General features: G+C 48.3%; 1 long non-coding RNA gene across 1 annotated transcript; it reads right to left on the bottom strand.

The window, feature by feature from the left end:
* Positions 1 to 3458: 3458 nt before the first annotated feature.
* Positions 3459 to 6600, bottom strand: LOC128326380 (uncharacterized). The gene is made up of 3 exons (XR_008308019.1): positions 6463 to 6600; positions 4620 to 4758; positions 3459 to 3555 (listed from the first exon to the last, which is right to left on the bottom strand). It is a non-coding gene; the product is annotated as an uncharacterized LOC128326380 (long non-coding RNA).
* Between the last annotated feature and the right edge of the window lie 938 nt (positions 6601 to 7538).

A 7538-nucleotide genomic window follows, 5' to 3' on the forward strand; every position in this document is an offset into this window, starting at 1 on the left:
GTGCACCCTTTTCCATGCGGACTGACAGCTCATTTCTGAGCTGGTCTCAGTACTCGAGCCATTCTATTCTGCCATGAATAGCTTTTGTACTGAGGCAGCCATGCTGAGCCAGCCTTTGCCTGTTCTTCTTCTCCTTGAGAAGGCCATGGGTAATCTCAAGCCCACTCTGACCACTGGGGACATAATTGCCATGGCAGATCGGTTGAGGACTGGGGTAGTTGAACGGCTCAAGACACCCTTGGGTGCATCTGCATGGCATGTCCTTGCATGCATCTGCAACCCAAGAATGAAGAGCAGCGCTGTGCCCCCTGGCCAGCTGCCCAGGTGGAGGGATCCCCTGGTCAAGCACATCAGGCATACAAAGAATAGGAGGCTAGGTGTGGGTGATGAAAGCAACCAGGACGAGGGGGCTGGTGTGTAGCCTGGCAGTGCACATTCAACCCCCAGCAGCACTGCCGCCGCCACCACTACTTCCCAGTTCAGCAGCGCGGTTTCTCTGGCAGTGGTACCAACAGGGTGGCCAGTGCCACCTCTGCATACTGCCACCCCGTGGTTCACAGAGAGCTTCTTTGGTGTCTTGCCAGGGAGACAGGAGGAGCCTGTCCCTCACTACAGCCATGCTGAGCAGACTGCTCTGCTCTACCTGCAGCAGCCAGTGGAAGTCCAGGTGATAGGGCCATTCCACTTTGAGGCAACACGTCACCAAGTCTGGCCTGACTTGGCAACTGTTGCTGTCTGGTTCCTCTCATGCCCGCCAACCAGTGTCTTGAGCAAGAGGTTTTTCTCCATGGCTTGGGACGTGGTGACCCCTCTACGCTCATGTCTGGATGTTCAGTTGGTCGAGCAGCTGGTCTTCTTGAAGGCCAAGCTCCCCCTACTGGGCTACTCTGAGCTGGCCATGGAGGGTGAGTGACTTGTATCACCCCCCCCCCCCATGCAGCACCTCCCACGCCATGGCAGCTCATCCCAACAAAGATGTGTCACAGTCTCTCTGCCCCTTACTGGTGCTGACATGCCCAGATGCGCACACAGGCACTGCCGCACTGCCAGCCTGAGAATGGTGAGATGGCGGCCTGCTGCTGTGCTGGCACTCAGGGCTAAGGCAAGTGAGTGCTCCCTGCATCAGGAAGGGGTTCTCCAAGAGGTTGCTAAGAGAGACTACAACTCCCATTTCCCACTGTTACAATGGCTGGCCACCATCGAGACTAGGGACAATGGGAGTTGTACTCACTGTCTCAGCAGCATACATCTGTGGTGGATCCCTCCCTTTTGCAGGAGCACCCACCTGCCTGGTCCTGAGGGCCGGAAGGCAGAAGTGGCACACCATCCATTACAGAGGCAAGGTGCTGCATGTGCAGGCGCAGGAATGTTTCTCAGATGCTGTGTCCCACACATGCTTACGTTGAATTACACACACACACACGGGGAGCACACTGTCACAGAGGGTTTGCTTGCTTTGTGTGGCAGCTGTTGTAAGGAGTCATATTTTTGTGTGTGAGAGCAACTTGTGATTTTACTGCGGGGCAGGGCAGGCACACTGTGGCTGCGTGGCAGTGGATTTGGGGTCAGTGATTCTTTTTTGGCCATCTTTTGACTGTGTGTTTGGCAAAATGTGTTGTTCCGTGTTGGGAGGGTTTGTGTGTGCTTCTGTTCTGCAGCACTTTTGTTTTTGAAGGCACTAGTAAGCGGGGCTTCAAAATATGTGCTTAGCCAATAAGGAACAATGAGGAACTTGAATCACAAGTCTCACAAATATTTCTGTAATTCACTCAGGATAGGTGAAGCAGCCACTCCTCCAGCTTCTCTGCAGATCTTAGGCCCAGTCTCCCTGGCTCCTGGTGCTGACTCTGTGGGGAGCAAATGATTTGGAGAGCAGAAAGCTGCTGTTCTCTTCTCCTTTTCAACAGTTCAGTCTCTGACCATCTTGACCAAGATTTCCATCTTCTTTTTCCTCGCCAAGTCTCTAGCCCAGAATTCTCTCTCACAGACACTTTCCTATGGTAAGCCACCAGGGCCAAAAGTAATTCAGTGCACTCCTCATCCAACAGAGGGCTATACATACTCAGGGTAATACAATGTGATATTTTGGCAAGTATAGGGTTAACGTTTTGTTTTTGATTTGCTTGTTTTCTGGCATAGGCTACTCCTAAAACTCTTCTTTACTTTTGGTAGGTTCAAAAATGGCTGCCACCACTACCCCTCTTCATTACAGAACTTGGCCCTCTCTGGGCTTGGGGTGGAAATCCCAGGGAAAACTCTCTTTCTTTTGCTATTTGAAAAGTACAAGCAAACCTTCCACGTACAAGCCTACATGTGGGGGGGGGGGAATTGATAGCCATTGACCGATTGAGACATGTTTGCACCAGAGTGTGGGGGGGATCCCTTCCCCTGTCCCTTTCTTGAGTCAAAAACCCACTTGGAGGGGCTTGTACAAGAAAAGAACAAAAAGAAAACCGTTCTATACAAATGCTACAGACTGCTTCTGTCTGTAGTTTTCTCAACTTTTAGTTGCAGGTAAAAATACTCAGTAAGTTACAAGATTACTTCAAAAAGCACCCCGAATGATGTTGGAGTGGCAAGCTTTAAAAATCATGGTTACCCAGTTACAAGGAACAGGTATGAAGGAAAATACAAAAGCACAATTAAAAGCTTATAGAGTCTTTGCAAAACCCGGGCTGGATGGGCAAAGGCTGGTGTTTCTTAGTTTAGTTACGTTACAGGTAAACAATAACAGACCAGTTTCAGGGATATACAAAGTGAACACAAAAGAAACAGAAAGTCTAATGGAAAATCTGACTAAACAAACTTTCCCTAGACTAAACTTCCTGAAGCCAAAGCCCTGGCTTCCTTTGTCTTGAACTAACCAAAATCCTGGTTGAGAATCAAGCTTCCTGCCCTCCTGGCTTTCCAGAGACATTTTCCTGCAGCCAACCTTCAAGGCTAGATGTCCTCCTCTGCACTCCTAGCCTGCTTCTTCCAATAAAGAAGTCTCCTCTTCCTCCCAACGGCTCTCTAGATCCCACCTATCTGTTGTGCTGATTGGCTGAGCTCTGGAGTTCACAAGCCTGTCAGTCAGGGCAGGATTCACTTCTGGTTAACTCTATAGGGGAGGGCTGGCTGGTCACTACAGCATTAAATATCAGAAAAGAAAGAAACAATCCATTCCTATTTACTCGCTGATGACTACAAGTATACAGTACCTTGTCACCATGATGGTATCCATTGAAAGAGTTAACAGAAATCCTGGGTCTCCGCTTTTGTCTCCTTCATATTAGAAGTCAAAGAGCAGAAGAGAGTTGGACAATATTGCATGGACCTCATTAGGACAGCTCTGGCCCCCAACACACAGTCTTGGTAAACAGGGTTTGACTAAGCCTGTGCTTGGTCATTCTCTTCCAAAGGGCTGCATAATCCTTCTCTCTGCTGCACCATGCTCACCAAAATGGTTTCAACTGTCTCGTCCTTCTCGTAGTCCAGTGTCTCATGCCCATTTGTTATAGCTTCTTTAATGCTATTCAGAACAGCAGCCAAGAAAAGCGTTCTCTCCATGATGAGCTGAAAGTTATAAGCATTGAGTTGTTAGTGAGGGAATGACTTCTCCATGCCTTCTTTGAAATAGCACCCTTACTGGGTGGGTTGCTATCAGGTCCTTTCTTGTGACCCCGCCCCCTTCATGGAATATTTTATTACTTCTCAGGGAGATTGCAGAACTTGGAATGGGATCAGAGCAGAGTGTGAGTGCTCCCAGAATCCATATGGGGCAAATGCCTCTCACAGAAATAACCTGGTCTCTGTGGGGGAAGATCCTCTATTCAGTGGTTCCATACCTGCTCTCTTTCATGTACATTCTCTGTGAAATTCACATCTGGAAGGTGAGAAGGAACGGGGGTGGGGGACACTGTTGGAATCAAGGCAGACTACAATTTATTGGTTACTGATTGCTTAATTCCTACAGCATTAGGCAAGGATCCATTTGTTAGACAGCTGGCCTGCTGACAAAAGGTAAAGCCTAGCTGGGCTGCTGGAGAGGAAGGAATGCTCTGCCACCAATGCCTTGTTCTGTTGAGTTTCACCAGCTACAGTAACTGGGAATGTGACTGGTAACTGTGCTTGTTGGTGTGGGCTGGCCCATAAACTCATATTCACTAGGATCTTTAAGGTGGTGGTGGGGGTGGGGAGACTAGTTTCCTTTCCTCCATGATTTTTTTGCTTCGTTCTGAGATTGTGAACTTGCAAGCAGGGCCTGCACTATGTTTAATTTTTGTGCAGCCATAGAAATTCTAGGTACAACACTAATAATATCTATAATGAAATATTGCCATCTGCTTCTTTAAATAGAACCTATTTCTCACCAAATGACTTTTTATTCAGTCCCACAAATCTGTCAGGAGCCCGAGCACTAGCTTTTTGTGAGCCTTTGGGGGACAGGAAACTGTCTAATGTATTTATTATTCTATGTAAACTGGTTTGGTAACTTATGTTGAAAAGCAGGTTATGAGTAGAAGTAGTAGTAGTAGTAGTAGTAGTAGTAGTAGTAGTAGTAACTGCCCCACCCTCCTCTAACATTCACCCCCTCCCAGTCACAAAATTTTCCCCAGGAGCCTGGGGCACCTGCTCACCTATAGTGACTTCTGAAGTACAGGACTGAGGAGTTGGTTTTATACGATTCTATTTCCCCCCAAATTTTCTCTACCAGATTCATTGGGGGGAGCAATTTCCCACAGCCTCCTGCAGAAGTGGCTGCAGAGTCTTTGTAGCCTAGAAGAGAGCAGAGAGAAGGTGAGAAAGAGGCTCTTACCAGACATTTGGCGGAGGGGGGACTAATGGGGCAGGAATTATTGTAGAACAGCCAGGGCATTAATGCAGGTAGCCCAATAGGTTTCAAGTGACTGCAGTGTTTCTTTTGACTGAGGAATTGGGTAGGTAGCAGCCTGAATGCTTTGGTGCAGAGACATTTGGAATATTGTGCATAGTTCTCAAAAATATTATGTTAGAGTTGGAAAAGTTACAGAAAAGGGCAATCAGCGTGCTTAGTAGGGATGTGCACAAACTGGTTCAGTGCCTCCTTGGGAAGCATCGAACCGTCTTGGCACCCACAGCCAAACCAGTTTGGTGGGGCAGTGAACACTTCCCTTAAGAAGCAGGTAACCAGGTCCTTGCTTACCTGCTCTGCTGCTACCCCACTGCTTTTCCGGGCACAGCGCTCACTCTACCAATGGTCACGCGTGGCTGCGGCTCTGTTCCCTGCAACCTGTGCATGGCCTCAGCATGCAAATGGCCACCATGCATGCACTGCAGGGAACAGTGTTGCAGCCGCACACAGCCTTTGGTAGAGTGAGCACCGCACCTGGAAAAGTGGCGGGGTGGCAGTGGACCTGCTTCTTAAGAGAATAGCCTCCCGCCCACGGCTGCCCGAGCCCATTCAGGCACATCCCTAGTGCTAAGGAGTAGAGCACCTTCCCTGAAAGGAAAGGTGAAAGCCAATGGGACTTTTACTTTAGAGGTGGGGGAAAACTATGGGGAGCATGTCAGAGCTTTATAAACGTATGCACAGTTTGGATCTGGATGGAAAGAAGTTTTTCTCCCACCCTCATAATTTGGGAGTTATCCAGTGAAAGTTGGGAGTTATCCAGTGAAATAGACTGGGGGAGATTCAGAACAAGGAAAGGAAAGAGCAATCTCTTCACATCATGCATACTTTTTGGAAATAGCTTTTGGAGTTTGCTGCCATAAAAAGAAGTGAAGACCTATAGCTTAGATGGATAATAGCTGTTAGCTTTAAACAAACACTTAAAGATGAGAAAAATGTATGAAGAACAGATAGGTATTAGCCATGATAGCAAAACTGTTGAGAGGCAATCTGCTGCTAAATATCGATTGCTGGGGAACATACAAAGAGGAAGAGCTTTTGCCTTCATAATCTGCTTGTGCCTTTCCGAGCGATATTGGGTTGCTGCTGTATGAAGCACAACTCTGGACTAGATGGTAGGGATGTGCATGCACGCTGGGTACTTCTGGTCACTTCCGGTCTGAGGAGGCAACGGAGTGGCAGGGAGGTATGCTGCCACCCCACCAGACCCTTTTAAACTGCAGCACCAGTGAGGGGAACGTGGTGAGCAGGGAAGTACACCCTCCCCATTCCTTAAAGGTACCCCCGCCTCCACCCTAGAGCCACTCCCCACCGGTTCCGTGCACATTCCTGCTAGATGGACCTTTGGTCTGATCCTGCAACCCCCTTCCTCTACCTCCAGTCTTTCACAGGCACATTCTCTGTTGTGTGCTTCTTGTGTGTTTTTAATCACCCAACTTCCATGAAATACTGATGGTTGCTGTAATTCTTGATGTTTGCCATTTAAGAGCTTCTTGCTATTATTGCTTGCTAATGACTATGCAAAATGAGTACAGATTCAAACTCCAAATGCCTAACATAAAAGTGGGATCCCAGAATAAAAGCCCTGTTACCCAAAGGCCAGTCCAGCATTCAGCTCTCATAATGGCACCCTGTGTCCGCAGGACTGAGAGTCTCAAGCGATCTTTCCCTCTTCGGCCTAGAAGCAGAGCTCATTTCTGCAGGCTTGTTATCTTAGTGGTTCCTTTCCCCCGCCCCCATCTTTATGCTCCAGACAGTGGATGTCAAGAAAAACACTCCCATTACTAGTTGCTAGTGACACGTTGCTAGTGACACGTCCTCCCTTATGACATCTCCAGGGCCAGCTCACACCAGGAGCCTTGCCTGACAGGATTCTGGTGAATATGCCAAGGAGGGGATATACCAGCTCTTTGGCTAGAACCATTGAAAGAGGTCTTGGGCATCATCCTGCAAATGCTTGGTGAGGGAGGAGCTCCCAAGGACTTTCCTGAAGTGTCAGGGGCCCAGTTCACGTGATTAGAAATGGTGACACCCATTACAATATCTTCTGCAGATGTCCCAGCACCTGCCTGGGAAATCCCTTTGTTGCAAGGGATGGCTGTTCATCTGAATGGCACCTCTACAGTACACGCTCCCAAACAGCAGCATGAACCAAGATTTGGAGCACATTCAGATGAACAGCCCCCTCGTGCAATCAAGGGACATGCTGGGAGGGCACTGGGACACTTGTGGAGGACCTCACAATAGGTGTGTTCATGGCTGGCCCCATCCTAATCAGGATGGGCAGGGGTTTATATTCAGAACTGACCTAGGGTCAGAAGGAGAAAGGTGAAGCTGTTATGAAATCCTACTTATGTTATGTTGCAAAGAAGCCTTAATCTTCTCCACCATTTCTTTCTCTGTTTCCCACCCTATCTCCCTCCCTGCCTAACTCTCCCTCTTTTTACTAAAGGCGTACTAGTCCTCCCTCCTATATCCTCACCAACAGTAGAAGGCCCTAAAATTAACTTCTACTGACTACACAGACACTAACATTATCAATATAACATGTTGAAGCTATATGAAGAATGACTTCCTCCTGCTCGACCTCAGTCCCAGATGGGGGAGGGGGGGTCACACCACCCATGTGGATTGGGGAGGATGAGGAGCGTGATCTGGTTGGGCTAGC

This window comes from Hemicordylus capensis, chromosome 5, assembly GCF_027244095.1.
Source record: "Hemicordylus capensis ecotype Gifberg chromosome 5, rHemCap1.1.pri, whole genome shotgun sequence".
Taxonomy (NCBI): domain Eukaryota; kingdom Metazoa; phylum Chordata; class Lepidosauria; order Squamata; family Cordylidae; genus Hemicordylus; species Hemicordylus capensis.